At 45.6% G+C, this 22608-nt stretch overlaps 1 protein-coding gene across 4 annotated transcripts in view; it reads left to right on the top strand.

Moving 5' to 3' along the window:
* The window catches only part of Mip (Myoinhibiting peptide precursor), a 733569-nt gene that overhangs the window by 143726 nt on the left and 567235 nt on the right, over nucleotides 1-22608 (top strand). For 2 of the 4 annotated variants that reach the window (XM_037420273.2, XM_075886334.1), the window contains exon 2: nucleotides 14855-14909. The exons of the other annotated variants lie outside the window; for them this stretch is intronic. The gene's annotated coding sequence lies outside the window, so the exon portion shown is untranslated. The remainder of the gene's footprint in view (nucleotides 1-14854; nucleotides 14910-22608) is intronic. 4 annotated transcript variants of the gene reach the window in all.

The following is a 22608-nucleotide window of genomic DNA, read 5'->3' as shown; positions in this document are numbered from 1 at the left end:
GAGTGGTAAATTTTCATGCGGACAACGTGAACTGTCTCAGGCAGATGCTGGTGGCGTTTCGAACAGGAGGAGGCGTCGGTCACGACTTCATGCGTCATGTCGCTAAGACGGCGCAAAACCTTGTAGGGTCCGAAGTATCAGCGTCGGAGTTTCTCTGAGAGGCCTCGCCATCATACAGGAAACCAAACTCATACTCTATCTTCTGGTTGGTAAGTGACGAGTCGACTGCGAAGGTTGTACCGTTGGGCGTCAAGTTGCTGCTGGTGAATTATTCTGACGCGCGCAAGCTGCTTTGCTTCCTCGGCGCGCTCAGTGAAGTCTGCGGCGTCTGTCTCTAAATCACTGCAATCGTAAGGCAGCATGGCGTCAAGCTTTGTAGCAACTTCTCTGCCATAAATTAGTGCGAACGGCGTCATTTTTGTTGTTTCCTGGCATGCCGTACTATACGCCAATGTGATGTACGGCCATATTCGGTCCCAATTTTTGTGTTTCACGTCGACGTACATGCAAAGCATGTCAGCGATTTTGTAAAGTCAAAGTCGTTCTGTAAGCCCATTCGTTGGCAGGTGGTAAGCTGTCGACTTCCCACTGTGCCGCTGAGCGTAAGCACAGTGCGCTAAAGCTCGGCTGTAAACGTGGTACCTTTGTCCGTTATGACGACAGCTGGAGTACAGTGTCTCATGACATTGTTCCGAATGAAGAACTGGGCCACTTCAGCTGCTGTGCCACTCGCAATCGTCTTAGTCTCCACGTATCGGGTGAGGTAGTACGTCGCCACTATAACCCAATTGTTGCCACTGTCCGATGTTAAGAATGGGCCAAGAAGATTCATTCCGATTTGAGAAAACGGAGTTTCTGGCACGGGCACAGGATGTAATAGCCAAGCGGGTTCCACAGGTGGTACCTTGTGCCGCTGATATTCAATGCATGTTCGGACGTAATGTTTTACCTCTGTTGCGATTCTTGGCCGGTATTGCTTTTCTTTGACGCGTGTCAGTGTTCTTGTGAAACCGAGGTGGCCCGCAGTGGCTTCGTCACGGCAGGTTTGTAAAATTTCGCTGCGGAGAGCTTCAGGTACTACCGGCAGATAGCTTCTACCTGTTGATGAGAAATTTCTTCGTACATAATTTTGTACCGTGAACATAATGACGATAAGTTCTTCGAAAACACTCTTGGTGCATTAGCAGCTCGTTTGTTCCAGAACTCTATAGGCGAGTCGAGGTTCCGGTCATCTTGTTGCTGCCAAGAAATGATAGCTGCATCAACAACTCCTAAAACACCTGTGAACTCATCATCCTCTGTAGCCGGTGATTCAATCGGTGACCTTGCAAACTGTCGGCGTCTAAGTGTTGCCTTCTGGACTTGTAAACTACGGCCATGTCGTACTCTTGGAGCCGTAAGCTCCATCGTACTAAATGTCTAGATGGGTCTCTCATGTTAGTCATCCGACAAAGAGAGTTATGGTCGCTTACGACTTGGAAAGCGTGGCCATATAAGTACGGGCGGAACTTCGCAACTGCCAAAACGACAGCCAGACACTCCTTCTATGTTGTTGAGTAGTTGGACTCGGCGCCTGTCAGCGTTCTGCCAGCGTAGGCAACTACTCTTTCCACACTATCTTGGCATTGAACAAGAACAGCACCTAGACCCACATTGCTGGCTTTTGTATGGATGGCTATTGGTGCATTCTCGTCGAAGTGAGCGAAGACGGGTGGAGTTTGTCGACGCTGTCGCAGCTGGTTGAACAAAGCTTCTTGCTCTTCACCCCATACAAGCGCAGTGTCGTCTATTGTAAGGTGGGTGAGTAGAAAGGCGATGTGTGGAAAGCCTGCTATAAAACGCTGGTAGTAGGCGCAGAGACCCTGCAAACGCCTAACCGCTTTCTTATCCACAGGCCTTGCGAACTTTGCAACGGCTGCAGTTTTATCTGGGTCAAGCTTCACACCTTCGCGACTGACCACGTGTGCCAGGAACTGGATTTCGAAGCCGAAGTAGTATTTTTCCGGTTTGAGTGTGCGTCAAGCGGACCGTATGGCTTGAAGGACTGACAGTAGCCGCTTTAGATGTCATTCAAACGAGGCCGAAAAAACAATCACGTCGTCGAGGTACACAAGGCATGTTTTCTATTTCAGGCCGGACAGAATGGTATTCAATAGTGTCTGAAACGTGGCTGGGGCGGAGCATAGATCGAAAGGGAGGACTTTGAATTCATAAAGCCCGTCTGGCGTCACGAAGGTGGTCTTTTCTCAGTCGCGCTCGTCTACTTGTATTTGCCAGTATCCACTTTTAAGGTCTATTGTCGAGAAGTATCGCGCATGCCGTAGCCTGTCCAAAGAGTCATCGATTCATGATAATGGATAAACGTCTTTTTTCGTAACGTGGTTCAGCTTATGATAACTGATGGAGAAACGCAAGCTGTCATCTTTCTTTTTCACGAGTGCCACTGGCGATGGCCAAGGACTCTTTGATGGTTGGATTACAATATCCTCTAGCATCTTCTTGACTTGCTGCTGGATTACCTCACGTTCTTTCTGATCGACGCGATATGGGTTCTGTCGGATCAGTCTTGCTGTGTCTTCCGTGATGATGGAAAGCTGAGTCAGAGGCGTTCGACCCACTCGCGATGTCGATGAGAAGCATTCCTTGAACTGGTCGAGCAGCTCCATAAGACGGCATCTTTCAGTCGGTGTTAGAGGCAGGCCGATATCGACTTGTGGTGTATGTGCAGGTGATTGAGCAGTGGCTTCTCCTTGCATAAAAAGACAGTTGTGAGAGTAGTCGAGCTCTTCGAGGTACGCCACAGCCGTGTCTTTACCGATGTGCTGGTGCTAATTTGTGAAGTTGGTCAGAAGCACCTCTACGCGCCCATTCACTGAGCTGACGATGCCGCGAGCGATGTCGATGCTTGGCGAAAATGGACATGGCGTCTTCATTACAGTGCACGCCGCAACACACGGAAACAAGACCACATGACAGTGGTGGCACGCAGACGTCGTCGTCGACCACACGCAACAGACGTCGTCGTCGACCACACGAACACCCTAAGTTCTTGGTCTGAATCAAGGGTGACAGGCTTGCCAGCGGTGAATGTAATCACACCATCACGTATGTTGACCACAGCACCGTACTCTCTTAAGAAGTCCATTCCCAGTATCATGTGTGCAGCGCTCCGGTAGGATCAGAAATGTGGCTACAAAAGCCACATTTTCAATCAAGAGTCTTGCTGTACATTTTCCCGTGGGTGTCATTATCTGGCTCCCGCATTCCGGATATAAGGGCCCATCTATTCCGTCCTGACTTTCTTGAGTTTGTCTGCCAATATCGTTCACTCATGATGGAAAAGTCTGCGCCCGTATTGACTAAGGCCATCACTTCAACACCTTCAATTGTCGCAGCGAGGTCGGCAGTCACAGTTTTCTCGGCGGAGTCTTCATCGTCATCTCTCACGTGTTTCGGCAGCAGTGGGAGATTTTCGGCTATTCGACGGCTCGCAACCTTCCCCTCAGAGGTCGCTGCTTTCAGTTTCCCCGCCGTGGGCTGGGAGACCGACCTCTGACGGCGTCAGCAAAACTACGGCGGCTGGTGAACCAAAGCGAGCCGGGGATGGTGAGCGCGTCCGGAAGGTAGAAGAGCCTTCCCGCTACCAGCCTGGTCGTCGTCGATGAGGGCACGGCTTTCGTCGAACTGTCGGCGCGTAGCTGTAGGTTCAATACCACGGTATTTAGCTCGGCGATGTGAACAAAAACGGTATATGTGCCCTGGCTCTCCACAGTTGTAGGAGAGTGGTCGGCGATCCGCAGTGCACCACATGTTGGTCTTCCGCATATAGGGTCGCCTGACAGAATGCTGCTGGGCCCAGAGTGCCACGGGATACGATTCGATGTACTGCGGCGCTGGCATGGGCGTGGTTCGACGAACAGTGTCTGCATAGCTGTATTCGTTCGGCTGGTAGGATATTTCTAGAGACAGTGGACGACGCACAGCGTCTGCGTAGGTACACGAGTTTGGATGGTACGGTGGAGTGGAATAGTGCGGAGGAAAAGCAAACGCTTGTCCGAATTCATGGCGAACGACTTCAGTGACGGATGCTACTGTGGACTCCTGCTTCGGGGGCGCCTGTGACTGCAGTGTGTCCATGCATTCTCCTTCGCGATCTCCTCATGTACGATCTGTCTAATCAGGTCGTGTAGAGAAAACTCGTCGTTTGCGGTAAGTGCGGCGGCGCCTGCAGCTACGCCGGTAGCCGAGCGATCAGATTGTCGGTACCATTGCTGCAGCACACGCTGTATTTCGGTGGCCTCCCTGGTGAACTCGTCCACTGTTGTTGGCGGTTGCGCACAAGACCAACAGATAGCTGCTCTTTGAGGCCCCTCGTTAGATTGCTTAGCTTTTAAGCCTCGGGCATATTTGGTTCCATGTGGCTGCACAGACGCACCATATCCTCAGCAAACATGGCGACGCTTTCATGGAGCTGTTGGGTGCGTCCTTCAAGAAGGCGTTGTGCATTTTCGCGTCGGTTCGTGTTACCGAAGGTGTCAAGAAACTGACGACAAAACTCCTTCCATGTCGTCAATGTTGCCGCGCTGTTTATAAACAACGTCTTTGCGCTGTCTTCAAGGGCGAAGTATACGTGGAAGAGCTTTCTATCGAGACTCCAGTAGTTCGATTAGCTGCCCCTTCAAACTGCTCAAGCCAGTATTGTGCATCTTCGTTCAACCGGCCATGAAATGGTTCAGGAATGCGCATATTCTGGACCGTCCCCTGTGCAGGACTCCTTGAAAGTGCCGTTTCTTGAGTTTAGGTGGCTGTCGGAAGTGTTGCTCCTTCTAAAAGGCCAAATTCTGAATCAAGACCTTGAAGGTGACGGTTTGAGCGGTGCACAGGCGTCTCTACGCGTGGATGTCTCGTAGGGCTGGGTTCAAGACTTTTCACAGAGGTACCGATCATGAGGTGGTAGTACCCACCCCCTCCACCAGCGTGGTGGTTTATAAATTACAAGGACTTCATTTAAAAACACGGACAGTGGAATTCGTAGAGACGCTCTCAAAAGAAGGCCGCTAAGATTCTCGTCTTCCTCACTTGCCTGCGCAGCGCCTCTCGAGCAAATATGCGTTCTTCGTTATTGTCGATATGTCGCCGCTAAATGCAGCTATGCACGCGCTATAATATGTTTGGATGTGTCATTTATCTTCGTCATCTATTCATGTCACGTGATATCATATCTAGAATATGTGGAGCTAGAGAAACGGCCGCAAGTGCGCTATGAGTGTGGTATGTTGTCTTGTTCTTACATGACACGCGTGCCAGGATTATCATGTATGCACCAGTCATATATTTCGGCATCCGTTCACGTCACGTAACACCGAATTTTGTACATGTGGAGTGAGCAAGTGCCCGCGAGCGCATCATGAAGAGCCCTATATACTCCAATATAGCGCTGTCGTCCGCACATGCTGGGCACAGCCACGCTACGTTAGCCAAACGTGAGAACTCCATGCAGTCTGTTGCCCAGCGCGAACAGCATCCTTCGGTGTGGCCCGACGGCAACCAGTGCGAAATGCGGCGTGCTCCAATGCGCACCGGTGTTATAGGGTAACATTACTCTATTCTGGCACGTTACCTAGAAAACACTGCCCCCTATATTCAGAAACGCTACTTGACTTGAACCTGACTTGAAACCACCTTCAATGCAGTGCATTCGCAACGCGTCTGTGCGTTTGTGCTACCTTGGTGCCGCCTAAAGTCAGAGCGCTTGAAACGCGTTTGTGCTGCATTAAAGTCGGTGGCAAGCCAAGATCAAGTCAAGCAGCGTTTCTGAATACGGAGTGCGTCTCGCTCTTTTCGTGATAGAGGCACGCCAGACGCACTAAAACGCGCATGCGTCAAAGCAACGCAGCGCGGCGCATGCCTGCGAGTACACGGCAGGACCGCCGCCTGGCGTGGCAACGCCGGCGTGACGCGGCGAAATGAACACCGGCAAGCACGCGCACTGCATCATGTCGAAATTTATAGGCGCAGTGACTGTGGCATCTACTCGTGTTCTCACTTGGCACGCATCTCATGATTATTATGTTTGCACCAGTCAAATACCATCGCCATCCATTGGCGTCACCTAATACCGAATTAGGCATATGTGAAGCTAGCGAAACGGCCGCGAGCACTTCATCAGTGTGGCATGAAGTCATGTTGTTACATGACGCACATGTCGTAATCCTCATGTTTAGATTTGTCATTTACGTATGTCGACTGTTCGCGTCGCGCAATACCCAGTTTGGTACATTTGAAGCTTGTGAAACGGCCGCGAGCGCATCTTGAGCATAGAATGTAGTCATGTTTTTACATGACACGCATCTCATAATTATCATGTTTGCACCAGTTACATACCTTCGTCATCTATTCACGTACTGTAATACCAAATTTGGTATATGTGACACTAGCGAAACTGCCGCGAGCGCATGATCAGCGTGACATGTAGTCATGTTGTTGCATGACACGCATGTCATGATTCTCATGTTAGAGTCTGTCGCTTGTGTTCGCCATGCAATCATGTCATATCATACCACTTTTGCAACATGGCATGTGAACGAAACCACAGCAAGTGCTGTAGGACCATGAGATTTAATTATGACACTCATGATATAGATGTTACGATTTTCATGTTATGACTAGTCAACTATGTTCTTCATACAGTCATGTTATGCCATACCAAGTTTGCTATGAATACCATTATCGAAATGGCGAGGAGAGCTAAAGGTAATAGGCGGCTAGGTAGATAGATAGATAGTTAGATAGATAGATATATAGATAGATAGATAGATTAAATAGATAGATAGATAGATAGATAGATAGATAGATAGATAGATAGATAGATAGATAGATAGATAGATAGATAGATAGATAGATAGATAGATAGATAGATACGCTCAATGTCACCAAAGTTCACTTAGAAATGCTTCGCATTTAAGATATCCTTGAGGCAGTGCCACTTGTAACAGCAGAAACTTTAGAAGATCTTTCTCGCCACTGAAACAAGCAGTGCGCTGACAATCTGCCACCTCCTTTGTCACTCTCTCCATCTTTAGGCTTGTATGCTACTGAAATGACAGTTCCATCTCGGCTGTCCTGCCCATGCTCGTCCCTGTCTACTGAAGATAGCACCTCCGAGTGATTGCTTTCTGGGATACTGCATGTAAAAATCTATGGAAGCAATGCGCCTTCGATAGTTTATTTAGGCTACCTGATTGCAATCTGTTCTTTTTTCTTCTATTTTGCCTGCTGTATTAGAGACCTTTGACCTTCCTCTTCGTGGCTGCTTGGTCTTGGCTTGGTCAAGCGTGCGGAACACCATATTCTTCCGACCTTTTGTCTTCATCCTTCTTGGCATTGTATAGAAGAACATTTTGTATTGAGGCCTCTCCTGTTTTGCAATTCTAGCTTCTACAGTAGACTGTCTTCAATAGTCCTTGTTTCGTGGACGTTTTAGGAACTTTGAACGGACCATTGAGGGGACACTTCCCATCCAGGCCTTTTTGCACTAGAACCATCTCTCCAGGTATAATATCCGGCATATTGGACACGTGTCGTTTGTCGAACATTTCTTCATAGTGCACCGGTACTTCTTTTGTTGTTCTTCTTTGAATGGTGTTTCTCGCAGAGATATTTTACTGAAGATTTTCAGTGCTTTGTGGGCCGCAAGCCATGAGATCATTTCAAATGCAGCAAAATGTGGACAGCATCCTATCCCTGCTGTGTAAGAGTGGTTATGGCGGGCGACAGCTGCCTCCATTGAGCATTTAAACCCTCCCTTAAATTATGGGTAAACTGCAACTAACATCTTTAGGTCCCGTATTATCCTTCCAGCGAGGAAGTTGGCTTTGGGATGATAAGGAGCAGGAAAGCGAAGAACGACACTTCTGTCCATATTCGTAGCTTCTTACTTCGGAAAGCAGGTCCGTTATCAGCAACAACTTTCACGGTCATGAAAATGTCTCTTTCGAAAAGTTGAGTACATGAGTTCCCGCCCTCTCTTCCGGGCTCAGACGCCACAAACCACGTGCATTTATCCACGTGGTTCAAAAACACACGAACAGCTTGTGTTTTTGAACACTCTCACCCTTGTTTTTTATCTCGTCAAAGTCGAGGTGCAGTACTTCAAATAGAATGTTTGAATATGTTGGAATTATCATCTGGTTCACTCTGTTGCTGGGTGATGATGGGTTAAACTTCGCCTTACGTTTAGGCATACGTGGCATGATTTGATGTACCAAGCAGCATTTGTTTTTCGTGTTCTTCGACGTTAATCTTCGCATTAGCATTCTATACATCTTTCGAAAGCCATCGTCACCGCCGGAATGTGGGATATTATGGTACAGTTGGAGAATTAGTGGGACACTAGTTTCAGGTACGCATATCTGACCATATTTATGTCGTAAGTGTTCTATGCCTCCGAAGAGCATTGTCACGTTTACGGTATCGCTGTTTGTGTCTTTTGGTACATGCCATCTTAAAAGTACGTCAGCGTCTCGATGTTTAGTCCCGGGCGATGCGTAACTTCAAAATCATTCCTGTATCTCCTCTATTCACCAAGTGAGCCTTCTTATTGGCTCGACCAACTCAAGGAGATGCGTCAAAGCTTTGTTGTCAGTGACAAGCTTGAAATTTCGGCTTTGAAGTTGCTTTTATTGCATCTTAAGGACATCACAACAGCGACAGCTTCTTTTTCATTTGTTACATAGTTCACCTTGCCTTTAGTGTGTAATATCATTATCTGATTGCTTCTTGTCTTTCTGTGGACTTCCGAATTTTATGTTGATAGAAAGGTATGCCGAGCGCGCCGAACTGCTCCGGTTTTGTAGTGTGAAACTTCAGCACACAATTCAAAAGGTAGCGAAAAATGCGGTGTTATCGACACTGGGCCAGGTGAAATAATCTTGACAATATTCACGTAGCAGCGTTCACAGTCTTCTATTTATTCAAATAGAACTTCTTTTTGTGTTAGGGCTGTCAAGCTTTTAGTTTTTGTTGCGTAGTTCCTGAAATGACCAGCTAGACCTAGCAAAACTCTTAGGCAATGCGGGTCATATGGCTTAACAAGATTCTGTCTTCTCTGCACGCTTTCTTCTTTTGAGCTTTTTGTTTTCTTGTTAAAAGATCTAACACGTAATACCACAGTTAAGCAGAAGAATTCATTTTTCTTAACGTTTATCTTGAGGCTTTCTCAGCTCACCGCTTCTAATACATCAGGTAAGTGGTCAATCTGGTCATTCTTCGTCCTCCAGTAAACGATAATGTCATCGAAAAATACTTTGCAAAACTTGCCAATGTATTCTTTTAATACATTGTTCATCAAATCATGCCCCTTAGTTCTTCCATCCAAATAGGAATGGTTGTACTCATATATATCAAAGGCTGTAACGAATGCCGTGAATTTCTCGGGTTCTTTTTTTAGAGACACTTCCCATAACACCTTCCGCAAATATATTGTCGAGAACCATTCACATCCACCAGTCTCGTCAATAATTTCGTCAAGGCGAGAAAGGCGACAAGTTTGTTTGCGTGGTAAATAAATGAAAATTTGTGTACAGTCAAAGACAGCTGTTTTCCTAGGGCACAATAGTCATTGGCGACGCAAATGTAAATGTCAATGACCTGATGATGCCAAAGTCAAGAACACCTTGGAGCTGTTTCTTCAGCTTAAATTTCTTTTCCTAACTTAAGGTTTTTTCCTGACTTTTGTGTCTTTCAACTCAAATGGCACTTATATTAACGCACATCAGTTCAGGGAGCTTGACTGCGATGTCGCTAGGGCACTAAGCTACTCTGCTCACCATGGTACCAGTATTAGGCATAGCTTCTTTCGAATCGTTCATCTTAGTCCCTTTATCTTTTTTATTACGTCCTTCCATAGAATGCTCATCTTCGAGCGCTTCATATCCGCCCGAGAGAGGATGAAATCAAAGTCTACTTCGAATAATACCACAAGTTTCACAGGGACCTCCTGACCCCTGAAATAAACATTGGTAATTGTCCATCTTGAAAACTCTCGACGTTATCTATCGTAGCCACGTACCTGAATGGCTGTCTCATGATGATAATGTGTTCACCCAGAAGCTCTGTAACACGATTCGTCCTTACAGTATTGGTCAAACTTTATGTAGTCTGCTTACAGGAAGCTGGCAAGGGCTCAAAGGCACTCACAAACTATCGCCTGTAATCAGACACAATTGATCGCAGAGTGGCACTCCAGGTAAAGAAAGACTTGCCAATTACATATGAGTGCCACTTCTCTCCGAAAATTGCCTCGAAAATGCTCACCATATGGCCAGCAAAGAAAGGGCATCCCAAAGTAGTTATTTGTAATGTATACAGCCCACCTCTGGTGCACTCGGTGGACCGGTCTCAATACACTAATACGCACACTTATTAACAACATAACTGGCTAAGATCGCTTATTCTTCTTTGGTGACTTCAACGGGCGGAGCACTACCTATAGCTATATAGTATATCGTCCGAAAAAGACCAAGCTGTTGGAGGCAACCGAACACTTCAATTTGGAGTTGCTTACCCCACCCCCGAATATGCCAACCCGACTGGGAAATACCGTTTCAGGGGACACCACACCTGACCTTGCATTTACCAACAACATGTGGTAGGTGCAATGAAATAACCTCGAATAAATCCTTAGAAGTGACCATTACATAACGCAAAATCAATGCAGTTCCCCCGCTTTAAACGGCCACTGGGGAAAACGAAGTTAACAAACTGAAAAAAAATGCCGCGAAGCGCATGGGAACAGACTCCACGAACCCGTCATAGCACTAGAGAGGGGAGAACACATCACTGAAACTCATGCTCAATTTACCAAGACAGACTGACAGTGGACAATCACCTAGCGCACATGTGGGAGGCTCGACGGGTACTTGTTAAACGCTGGAAACGCCAACAAGTTCATCGCAAACTGAAGCAGCGGATCTGCGAGCTAACTGATGAATCCAACTCCTATGTTGCAGAGCTCACGCAGCAATTGGGTAACTTTCTTTGATTCGCTCAAATGCACTTTAGGAATAAAAAAAAAACTTGCGTTATCTTGCGCGGAATGACAGATCCTTCAAGCACGATAACAAAAACGACAAATACAATAACAAAACTAGCCACTGAATATAACAGGAGCACCGACCAACTTCTCCACGAGCTTACATAAAGTTATATTAGCAGTGCCAGGCCTTCGACCACGAGCAATGTAGCTTTACGACAATACACGGTGTCCCCAAATTTCATTCTAGACGCTCCAATCAGGGTCGAGGAGCTCTATTCAGCCACTCAGAAATTTCAAAGAAATGCCTTCCTGAGCTTTGCTGGTGTCACCAATGCCGTGATAAAGAATCTTGACAGAGGAACACTACAAAATCTCACAGACTACTTTAACAGCGTAGTTTGGACGCCAGAAGGACAACTACCTGCACCATGGACAAAGGCAAATATAGTTCTTATACCCGAACCAGGCAAACTTAAAACACTAAATAACCTTCGTTCTATTTCATTGACTTCGTGTCTAGGTAAGCTGTTCGCAAAAGTGCTGCTGCAGCGACTTGAAACACATGTTGAGGAACAGCACCTCATGCCATATATGATCCGCAGAGGGGTCTCGGCACAATAAATCTTTCTTATACCCAAGGAATAACTATTGAATAACTATGGGCAGTCTTGACAACATAGTCTTGAATTAGATGTGCACAAAGCGTTTGACACTATCTCTCACGAAACGATATAGCAAGGATTGGAAGATATTGTATGTGGCCAACGTATTCACCACTATGTTCAAACATTGCTGCACAATCGCACTGCAACTGTCGCATTGGGTTCACTCAAATCTAACCCCTTCAGTATTCTCAATTGAGGCACACCACAAGGCACTCTATTGTCTCCCTTTCTTTTTAACGTTAGGCAACGCAAGCTGGCCATAACGCTAACTCATGAACCCCGCCTTAGATTTGCAATGTATGCAGACGATATAACCCTTTGGATCACCCAAAGGTCTTACGGAGAGTGCCAGAATACCCTGCAAACTACCTTGAGTATAGTGGAAGACTACCTAAAAAAAGCCAGGATGCAGTGCGCACCGGCGAAGTCACAATACATTCACATACGTCAATATACGTTGCGGTGTTGCCGAGTAGTTGAGCTAACCTTCTACTTGGGAGGATCGCCACTCAGAAGAATTAGCATCCTTCGAATACTCGCCAAGTACATTCAGGAAACAACAAGCGTCAAGGTTGCATTAGATAAGCTGAAGCATACAGTAAAAAAGCCGGACGGAACTCATTAGAAGAATCTCGAAAGAAAGTAACACCATGACTGAGCACGACACGCTAAAGCTTGTGCGAGCACTTGTTCTGAGTCGGCTTACTTGTGCTCTCCCTTACCAGACAACCCGGAAAATAGAGCAATAGCAAGCCGACATATTAATTCGACTTGCGACTAAAGCAGCCCTTGAACTACCTACCAGTATGAGCACACAACACCTGCTGGAATTAGGTGTGCCTAATACTTTCGAGGAGCTGGCCGCTTTCACACTCATCACCCAGCGAGAATGACTCTGCGGCACAACACAAGGGATATTTTTCTTGCAGACTTGGATATCCTATCTCGCCACAATATTGTTGTGACCACCAACCTACTCTCGCCATATCTCAGACAGCGCACCATGACGCAGCCCATTCCTCGCAATGTGCATCTAAACCACCATATTGGACGCCGAAAAGCTCGAGTACAGAGGCTACAGCGGCTGAAAAATCGTCCTGACGTTTATTATACAGACGTCGGTCCCTACCTTAAGCAGCAGGGACAATCTCATGCTTTCACTCTCGCTGTAGTCAACCGGGGCAAACTTCTCCATTCTTCCTTCATACGTGCCTCTTCCTCCGGGTCAGCCGAGGCAACTGCAATCACTCTCGCCATTCGATTGGAAGACAAACAGAGTACCTCTGCTTACATTGTCTCAGACTCTCAGACAGCTTGTCGCATGTACCTCAAGGGCATATTACCTACAAAGGCCATCCAGCTGTTGTGGAAACGAACTCTTCTTTAACAATGGGTTAGTCTGGGGTCCGGCCCATACGGGCTAGGATGACAATGAAGTTGTTATTGCCAAGCTCGAGTACTCAGCAGCCGAGCCCCACTACCACCCGCTGCTGAAGAGGATACAAATGAAGGAGTGACATGGCGTGGAGTCTTAGAGAAACAATGATTAGATCGCCGAATCAAGGCCCCTCCCTATAAGGACCTTAATAGACATCAAGCTTGGGACTGGCGCCACCTGCAGACTAATACATTCCTAAATCTGCACAAGCTTCATATGATGTACCTGGCATGATGCCCGTAGTGCGGAGATATTCCTACACTAACACGTATTACTTACAGCTGTCCAGAGCGACCTGTCACAGTCGACATAGGACTTACGCTACCAATACATTCGTGGTCGTGGGAGGTGTGACTCGCTGAACTGACCCTGGGAAGCCAACTAGCGACCTTTGATCAGGCCTGCCGAGGCGCTATAATCAATGGAGTCTTAAAAGAAGGGCCCCACTCCTGATGAACAACTTTTTTTCATTATTAATAAATGTTGTTTCTCTCTCTGTTCTATAGGGCTAACAGACGCTCGTGTATCAACAATTGCTGGTATTTTTTTGTTCTTTACAAGCACTAGAGCGTACAGAATGTATGTCCGTGCAATAAACACAATCAAGACTAAACTCATCACTCTGGTATAGTTTAGTCTTGATTTTCCCGCTTGTGTCACATTCCTCAAAGTTTCTTATGGTTCTCGTATCTCCACGCGTGTCTTTCACAACACTTTTTATTATGTAAAGCTCTTCCGAAAAATGCGCTGACATTACTTCTATTTGTTGTCAGCATTCTTTCATCACTCCAAATATTACTAGAGATACCCAGGACGACTCTTGAAGAGTAAGCTCTGTGAGTTGAAGCAGGCGGCACTTATAAAGAACTAATCTAATATTCTTCGTTTATTCTGCGTATATGCTAGTGCTTCATCCCACAACTTCAGCGCATTACGTTAGAACGCAGGGCGAAAACTAGTTTTCCATGCACAACACGACTCTTCTTTTTCTACACTACAAATATCAAACCATTATTTTGGTGTTTTCAGTTATGTATTTTCTCATATAAACACATGGTGTAGATCTTAGAGGCAAGCAGTTCTTTCGCTGTCGTATTTATATAGCGCTCAAGCCATGCATCAACACAAGATGGAATGCCACCCAACTCTACCGGAGAAATTAGGGCTTGACGTCTACAGCAGACTGCAAGGGTACTCAAAAAAACGTTTTGGCGTTGGCTTTGTGGGCTTTGGAATTCAACAAGTTGACACAGTGCATTTGCTAATGTCGGTGGGGACAAAGCGCGTTTGAGGTGAATCTAGAATGATTCTGATCTTTACTAGTCTGGTAACTTAGCTCCATCATATTCATAATAATGGTCACGGTACCTATAACGACGATGTTGTTTATTGGGGCGTTTGCTTTGGCAACAAATAGCTCCTAGTAGAGCCGTTGTTATTGCCTTCTGTCGCGTCAACACGAAGGCTTCTCCATCTAGTTCTTAGCCCGGGACGACAGGTTGACCGTCTAGCTGCACCACATTTAAGGAGACCCACATCTTGTTCTTACTCGACTGTGCCAAATGTAAAAGCGTATGAAAGCAGTGTGCCTTCGATAGTTTATTGAGGCTACCTGATTGCCATCTTTTCTTCTTCCTTCTCTTCTCCTTTGTTCCCTGCTGTCTTACTGTCCTCTTATCTTCCTCTTTGCCGCTATTTGGTTTTGGCTTGGTCAAGAGTACGGAACACCATACCGCATCTGCCCCAAGCCAAGAAAAGCCTTCATTCACAAGTGAGTCATCCTGATTTTCAGCCATGTTTGTGATTCTTGTTATCTCTGACTGGCGATAGACGATGCGCTCTTCAGCTATCTCAACCGTGGCTTCCACGCTTCATGAATCTATCATGGATCCCTGCATTAACTGCGGCCTCACCACCGGCTTGTTTCTCCAGGACAACCTGAAGTTCTTGCGAGGCCTCGCGAGAACTTTTCTGAAGTTTTTGCTCACATAAACACATGATTTATTTGCATATTTACACAGGTATAGACATCTAAATGACCGCATGGGCGCAATTTCACCGCGACCGCGACAAACGACAGTGACGAGCGACAAGATTTGATGTCGCGAAGGCCCATCCGTTGCCGCCAATCGTCTCATCGTGCCATTCTGGAAAAATAGAAAAGATCGCTTGTCACCCGGAAGCCAGCGTGGTGATTTCCGAAAACATGGCTGCTGCCATAGTCCTCGCTTGGGTTACAATTTACTCTCGATGCTTGTTATCCGCGCATGCTTCAAGGGATGCAAGGTATCTACTACCTATTTAGCATTTTTATCTCACGCGGAGAGTGAGAGAGCGGTTGTATTTCGTCCTAAATCTCGTTATTGAAGGTTTGTTTTGATGTCTCGACAGAAGCTTGTGGAAACATTGTTGCTTGCTACATTGCGAAATCTCTTCGTACGAGGTGCGTAGTAGCCATCGTAGCGTACGCTTCTGGGCAGCATGTCGTGGTTAAACCAAAGATTGCGAATAAAGAAGGCCGTGAAATGCGTTTGTGGCTTTTTTATGTCATACAAGACGGCAATAAATATGGCATGTTGTGACCGACCAAATTTTAAACATATATTCGCAATTTTCGAGTATGTACGCGATAGATTTATTCAAACAACAATGATACTTTGTCGCTCACGTGCGGTTGCAGCCGTCACGACACGGCGGCGCGACGAAGCAAGTTTTTCGCTGCCACTTGTCGCTGTCGCTACGAATTCGCGTGCATGCGGTTAAGGCATCACGAAGGTCAGAGAGAGAGCGCCGAGCAAACACGCGTAAATTTTCCATGCACAACACAGAACAAACACGCGTAAAGTTTTCGTAAATGGAACACTAAAAAAAGCTGGCCCATCGTTCTCGTGCCTTCCCGTGCAGGTAACCGTGAAAGCTTGCTGGGGCACCATTTTTATTTTTTTCATGGCAACAGTTAGCGCACGCACCAGCAAAAACACACCTGCAGCTTTGGTAGGAGCAGCAGCGTTTGCCTACTTCGCGAAACTAAACGCCCGACGACAGTGGCACTGCATTTTCCTGCCTTATGTACAGTGGAATTCTGCTATATACAGAAGCCGCTATCTTTGTCCTAAGTTACCCTGACTTTTTCTGCATAAGCATCTAATTTAGGTCACCTCTATATTGCCGATGCTGCTTATGTTTACAGGGTGGAATTAACGGCCAATTCATCTTGCATTTCAGTCGAGTGCTATTAGATTTTGAAGACTTTCTTCACTCAATGTGATCCAAGTCTCCTTTCAGCCGAAGCGCACACGCGAAAGCGCAGTGAAAAACGGCCACGTGACGCAAGTGCGCGTTCGAACGGCTCCGGCAATCTGAGCAGCGTGCCATAAAACGGGTATTAGCCGTTTTGATGGCACCGCACCCTTCATCACGTTTATACGAGCCGGCGTACTATCCGGCTTGCGCCGAAGTGCTCCCCATTGTCGGCCTCGAGCTGAACACTGCAGTGAAAACACGGCCTGCTTCCTCCGGATCTTCTCTCTCCTGAAGCAATAGAGCGGAATTAACTTACAGTCTAAGCTGAACGCCTACGCCACTGAAAGCTATACTGACAAATTATAGCACGTTTGTTTACAACAATTTTGTAGCTTTCCTTCTTTGAGTTTCTAGCTGTGAGGGTAAGATGGAATCTTGGAGACATGTCGCTGCTGGAGCGAACTTACGAGAAAGTGGTCTTTCTTTCTACCTCAGTGCCTGTACTGGCATACAGTTGGTGTGTCACGTGGTGGGACACGTGCGGGACACGCACATGGAGGCAGACTGGGGAGCACACTGTGAACTCACTCCTGCTCTGGTCGAACTTAAAAAGCTCATCATCGCATTCACACCAAAACTTTAATGCGCCAACCAAAATGCTTTTCAATCAAAATGGCCGATCTCTTCGTCTTAGGAATCGGTATAACACGAACATGAAGCGTGTATTCAAACACGTCGCACTTTTTGTGCAGAGAATATTGGAGTTTGTACAGTCTCTATTGCTGTTTGTCATTGTTTATCCTTCGTGCACTAATCCTGAAGCTTAGTGACACATCATGGCGACGACGAACGCCCATGATTACTGTTTGACCACAGTGGCACCTGAAGTTGTGAACATCTACCTTGACCCGGCATATCGTAAATCCCACGGCACAAAGCCGTCATCAACTGGCAGTTCATAAAGGCTTGTACTCATTATGCACTTTTTCGAAAAGTTTGCTCTCAAGGATAAAAGCGGCTTCTGTGCGCACCCCACACATGTGCTCAGGCCAAGGTTGCCACTGGTGGCTACTTTTCACCAAATCTTTGAACTTGTTGAGACTCACACCGCGCTGGAATTAAACACACAAATAAAAGACACACTGAAGCACAGGTAGGACACACACGAGTGTGTCCTACCTGTGTGTGTCCTACCTGTGCTTCAGTGTGTCTTTTATTTGTGTGTTTAATTCCAGCGCGGTGTGAGTCTCAACAATGTTCAACCAACTAGCCCCCACTCTTGCCCTTTGAACTTGAGAGGCCGTGGCAACGTATAATGATGGATGGCGAATGTTTGGCGATTTTCGGCTTACGTCTTCACTGAGTTACGCATTGTATACACCGTGTCTTCGAAAGAATGGACGATAACATCATTGCTATGTTTCCTAGTTTTAGACCCCCGTATACGACGCAATTTACGCACACTTTACATTGAGGAGCTAGGAGGAGAGTGCGAGATAATTATACTAGGAGGTATGAATGCGCACATAGAAGATATAGATGAATATACTGAACCAACAGGCAAAATGACCATGGATATGTGTGAGAGGCATAATTTGATCATTTGCAACAGTACTGAGAAGTGTGAAGGGCAAATAACATGGGAGGTAGAAAGGCTACAGTCGACGATAGATTACGCAGTGATGTCACATAGCATGTATGATAAGTTCAGGGGAATGCACATAAATGAGGGTGGCTTCAGAAGTCTTCGTAGTGATCTCAAACGTATCAAGCTAAGTTTTGGAAGAGCAGGGAAAGTGTGAAGGACACAAGATGAGCAACTACAGAAAAAATTTTATTCAGAAAGGCAAATAGAAATAGCTATAAACAAATTGAGAACGTAATCACTGAGGATAATAAAACAGTGTGGACATACACAAATTTAGTTAAACTGTTTGAGCTAGAGCTTTCTAAGGCACGTGACAAGTCACACCGGGAAACAGGACACGAACCCAAGAGTTAGCGGGATGAGGAAGTTAAGAGAGCCATAGCAAAACGTCAGGAAGCCTCTAGGGAACACAGACATGCTAAGCAGTGAGGTGAACCGACAGATGATGTTGAAAAAAAGGAAATCTTTCTAAGCTGTGGAGGGGATGCATCCATTTTGATCAATGAAAAGATTTGAAGAAAGGGAGCTCATTGGCTGGCAGAAGTACATGAAAAAGATAGAAAGGCAGCTGCAAAATTTTGGAACCGTCTAAACTCCCTAAGAAATGAGATAAGCCTAGAGCAGACGTTTATAACTAAAGCCCAAGGTGTTAGGCTGGAAAGGGACGAAGCTATTGAATATATAAAAGAAGGGTGAAAGAAAAATTTCAACAAAGAAGTGTTTTATGCACCACAATAGCCAAAGATGAATCAAGTGCCACAATGGTTCCATTTTCACAACGAGAGTGGGAAGGGGCTGAAAAGAGGGTTCCTAGTATCACAACAACTGGCCCAGATGGCATTCCAGTTATGCTGATAAAGACATTGGGTCCTAATTCTAAGTAGGCTTTAAAAGAGGCAGTGAGGAAAATAATAATAGAGGAAGTCCGTGATGAATAGAGACTTAGCCGGACAAGCATGATCTCTAAAGGCAGGAAGAAAAAGCTGACATAAACAGCTACCGTCCTATAACAGTGACGTCAGTGGTCTACAGGCTGGCGATGCAGATTATAAAGGAAAGACTGCAGGCATGGATAGAAGATGAGGGGGTGCTGGGGGAACTGCAGAATGGGTTTCGGAAACACAGGAGGTTGGAAGACAATCTGTTCTCACTTATGTAGTGCATCGAAATAGCAGAAAAAGAACACAGGCCCCTGTGGCTAACATTTTGGATATCAAGGGAGCGTATGATGGCGTGGTTCAAGAGGACTCGCGAGAAATACTGAACAAACTATATGTGGACGATGGAGTCACTAATATTTTAAAGGATATATATAAAAGTAACAATGTAGTTATGAGGTGAGAAAAACATGTATCCAAGCCTGCAGAGGTAAAACGTGGACTTAGGCAGGGGTGTCCTCTGTCACCCTTGATGTTCATGTTGTACCTACAAAGATTAGAGGCCAAATTAGAGGGAAGGGGACTGGGCTTCAACCTCTCTTTAGTCAAACAAGGAAAACTCATTGAGCAGGCACTACCAGCCTTGATGTACGCAGATGATATATTGCTATTGGCCGACAACAAGGAAGATTTGCAGAGATTGATAGACATCTGCGGTAATAAGAGAGATAGGTCAGATTTCTGATTCAGTAAAGAAATATCAACAGTCATGATTTTTAAAAATAATGAAGGTGGTTAGCTTAGAATACAGCTCACGCTAGAGATAACGGATAAATACAATTATCTAGGCGCATGGATAAGCAATGGGGCCGAGTACGTAAGAAGCACGAAATATACAGGATGACTAAAGGTAACAGGAATGCAGCGCTGATGAAAAGGAGGGCACTGTGGAATTACAATAGGTATGATGTTGTGAGAGGAATATGGAAAGGGGTCATGGTTCCTGGTCTGATGTTCGGCAATGCGGTCTTGTGCATGAGATCAGAAGTTCAATCGAGATTAGAAACTAGGCATACGTGGAATAGGTAGGCTTGCCAAAGGAGCTCATCGGAATATACCAAACCAGGGAGTACAAAGTGATATGGGATGTGCATCATTTGAGGGCAGGGAAGCTAGCAGCAAGAAAAAATTTGAGATGGGATTGAGAGAAAGGGGGAGGAGCATCGGGCTGGGAAAGTATTCAGCTACTTGCACATGAAAAATGTCGATACAAAACGGACGAAGCAAACCAGAACATTGACTGGTAAATACCTAAAAAAACAGCAGGGGGCCAAACCAAAAAGAATAATCGTTTCAGAAGAAGGCGAAGGAAGCTGAGACTGATATGTAGAGAATTAGCATAATTAAGAAGTCCACACTAGAGAACTATAGAAATTTTAAGCAGGAAAATGCCAAGGAAAGGATCTATGATATTACTCGGGGTAGTTCTCTACTGTTGGAGGCCAGGACAGAAGTATTGCGAACCAAGACATATCGGGCCAAATACGAAGGGATAGACACAGTATGCAGTGCGTGGGGAGAGGAAGAGTAAAGTGCCAAACACTTGATAATGTTCTGTAAAGGGCTTCACCCTATAGTTCAGGATGATGGCGCAGAGTTATTCAAAGCACTGGGGTTTGCACTGGGGTTTAGGGACAGGGAGGGCAAAATAGACTTTAAGCGGGTAGAATTAACTAGAAGGAGGTTATCAGATTGGTGGCTAAAGTCAAGGCACGAGTGAAAATACACCCTTCACTGCAAATTACGAATGAGTCCTCAACCTCCCTATTTAAAGGACAAAAAATAAATCTACATGTTGGTTCACTAAGTGTTACGGCTCGGTGGCGTTAGCCACCGCCTGATCTAAAGGGTACAGCCATATCAATCCATCCGATCCATCCATTCAATAGTACGTGTTTGTTTCTCGTGTATAATCCCTAATTCAACGAGATCCTGCAGTGCTGCCACGTCCATCAGCAAAATCCCGCTAAAATTTACGTCAGTGAACTGCTTCGCGTGCCACGATGAGATGGTGCTACGCTGTGTTTCAGGGTCTTCAAGAGTTTGAGGCTAATCCGAATTGTCGCGTCAGAACTGACTAGGTGATGGTTTGGCCGTATATTCTGACCACAGCTGCAATTGTCGTGAATAGTTGTTGACTGCTGTAGTATCCCCCAATTTATTGTGTAAAGCAATTTTTTATTATTATGGTTTTAGTTTCTGCCAGACAGTCAGGCTTCCTTGTGCCGCTTCAGAAACTGCAGTGAGCTGAATTTATAGCGTGAGTATGACCGCACAGAAAGCTTTGTGTAGGCATTGGGACAGTTACGCTACACTGTTGAATTTATTTCCGATGCTTTTTACTTGAGTTTTTCGATTAGTGGACTCAGGATTGCACTGCAACGAAATTCTCTCAGTCTTCAGAAGGCCTATGCATGGTAACCGTTCCTTGTTGTAGCGACTGCTTCATCCTATATTTACTACAATTGGAACCACTACAAGTTTTTGTTATGAGGCGCTAGCATTCAGGGACGCTGCTAGTACATGCATGCCCTCTCTTTGTGTTCCCAAGGTGAAACATGTGATGAGAGTGGCATTCAAAAACGTCAATATGATTTAGGCTTTTATAGATGGTACAGTACTCCACAGAGCTATATATACTTCAGAATTTTATTACTATGCGCACGCCACACATATGGAGAGTGGCGACAATATTGGCGAAATTCGAAGAAAAGTTGTTGCGACATTTTGTTCTTCGTTTAGAGAATATCTCTTGAACGTCAGTGGCAACCCTGGCTCAGGCATGCACTACCACAAGCTCAGTGTATTGAGCGAGTTTTTTCTTTTGATTTTATTTATTTATTTACAAAATACTGTCAACCCTCCTTGAGGGTTATTACAGGAGTGGAAAAGATACAAACTATTTACAAGCAAGGCAGTGCAGTGGCAATACAAGAAGAGTACATAAGAAACGAACACAAGAATAATGACATCATGACGTGCAAGCGTCGCGATCATGGTAATTTCTAATGCATACATCATACAGGAATAGCAGTACAATGTCTACAACCAAATGACAAAGAAAATAATATAAATTGTTAGATTGTGGATGCTTTCACCCGTATGCAATTAGGTTAGCACATAGAACTTGGGGGCACCGACATGAGATTTCCAACTCTTTCTAGAATTTTTTGGAGTGTTGCCTGTGCTACAGTAGCTGAATCAAGCGCATTCCACTATCTTATTACGCGAGGGAAAAAAGAAAACCTGAAGGTATTGTTACGGCACAAATATTCTTCGAAGATCAGGTCGTGTTTTTGGCGCACTTTCCTTTTTGCTTTTACAGTAGCGGAAACGGGGGTATTAGTTTTAAAGTGGCCGCTTAACAATTGGTAAAAGAACTTCAACTGATGTATTTTTGCTCTATCGCAGAGCGTAGGTAGATCTGCTCGGAGCAGAAGCTCGGAAGGTGAATCCGTTCGTTTATAGTGGTTAAACATAAATCTTGCCGCCTTGCGCTGTACGCTCTCGAGCAAAGCTATGTCCGTATTTGTTGAAGGAAACCGCACTATATTCGCATATTCTAGCATAGGTCTTATGAAGGTAATGTAGGATAAGCGCTTCGTATCTGTGGTAGCGTAGCGTAGGGTCCGTTTTAGAAA

The sequence above is a fragment of the Rhipicephalus microplus genome, chromosome 2 (assembly GCF_043290135.1).
Source record: "Rhipicephalus microplus isolate Deutch F79 chromosome 2, USDA_Rmic, whole genome shotgun sequence".
NCBI classification, from domain to species: Eukaryota; Metazoa; Arthropoda; class Arachnida; order Ixodida; family Ixodidae; genus Rhipicephalus; species Rhipicephalus microplus.
The sequence above is the reverse complement of the archived record's forward strand: the minus strand, read 5'-3'. Positions and strand labels throughout refer to the sequence as shown.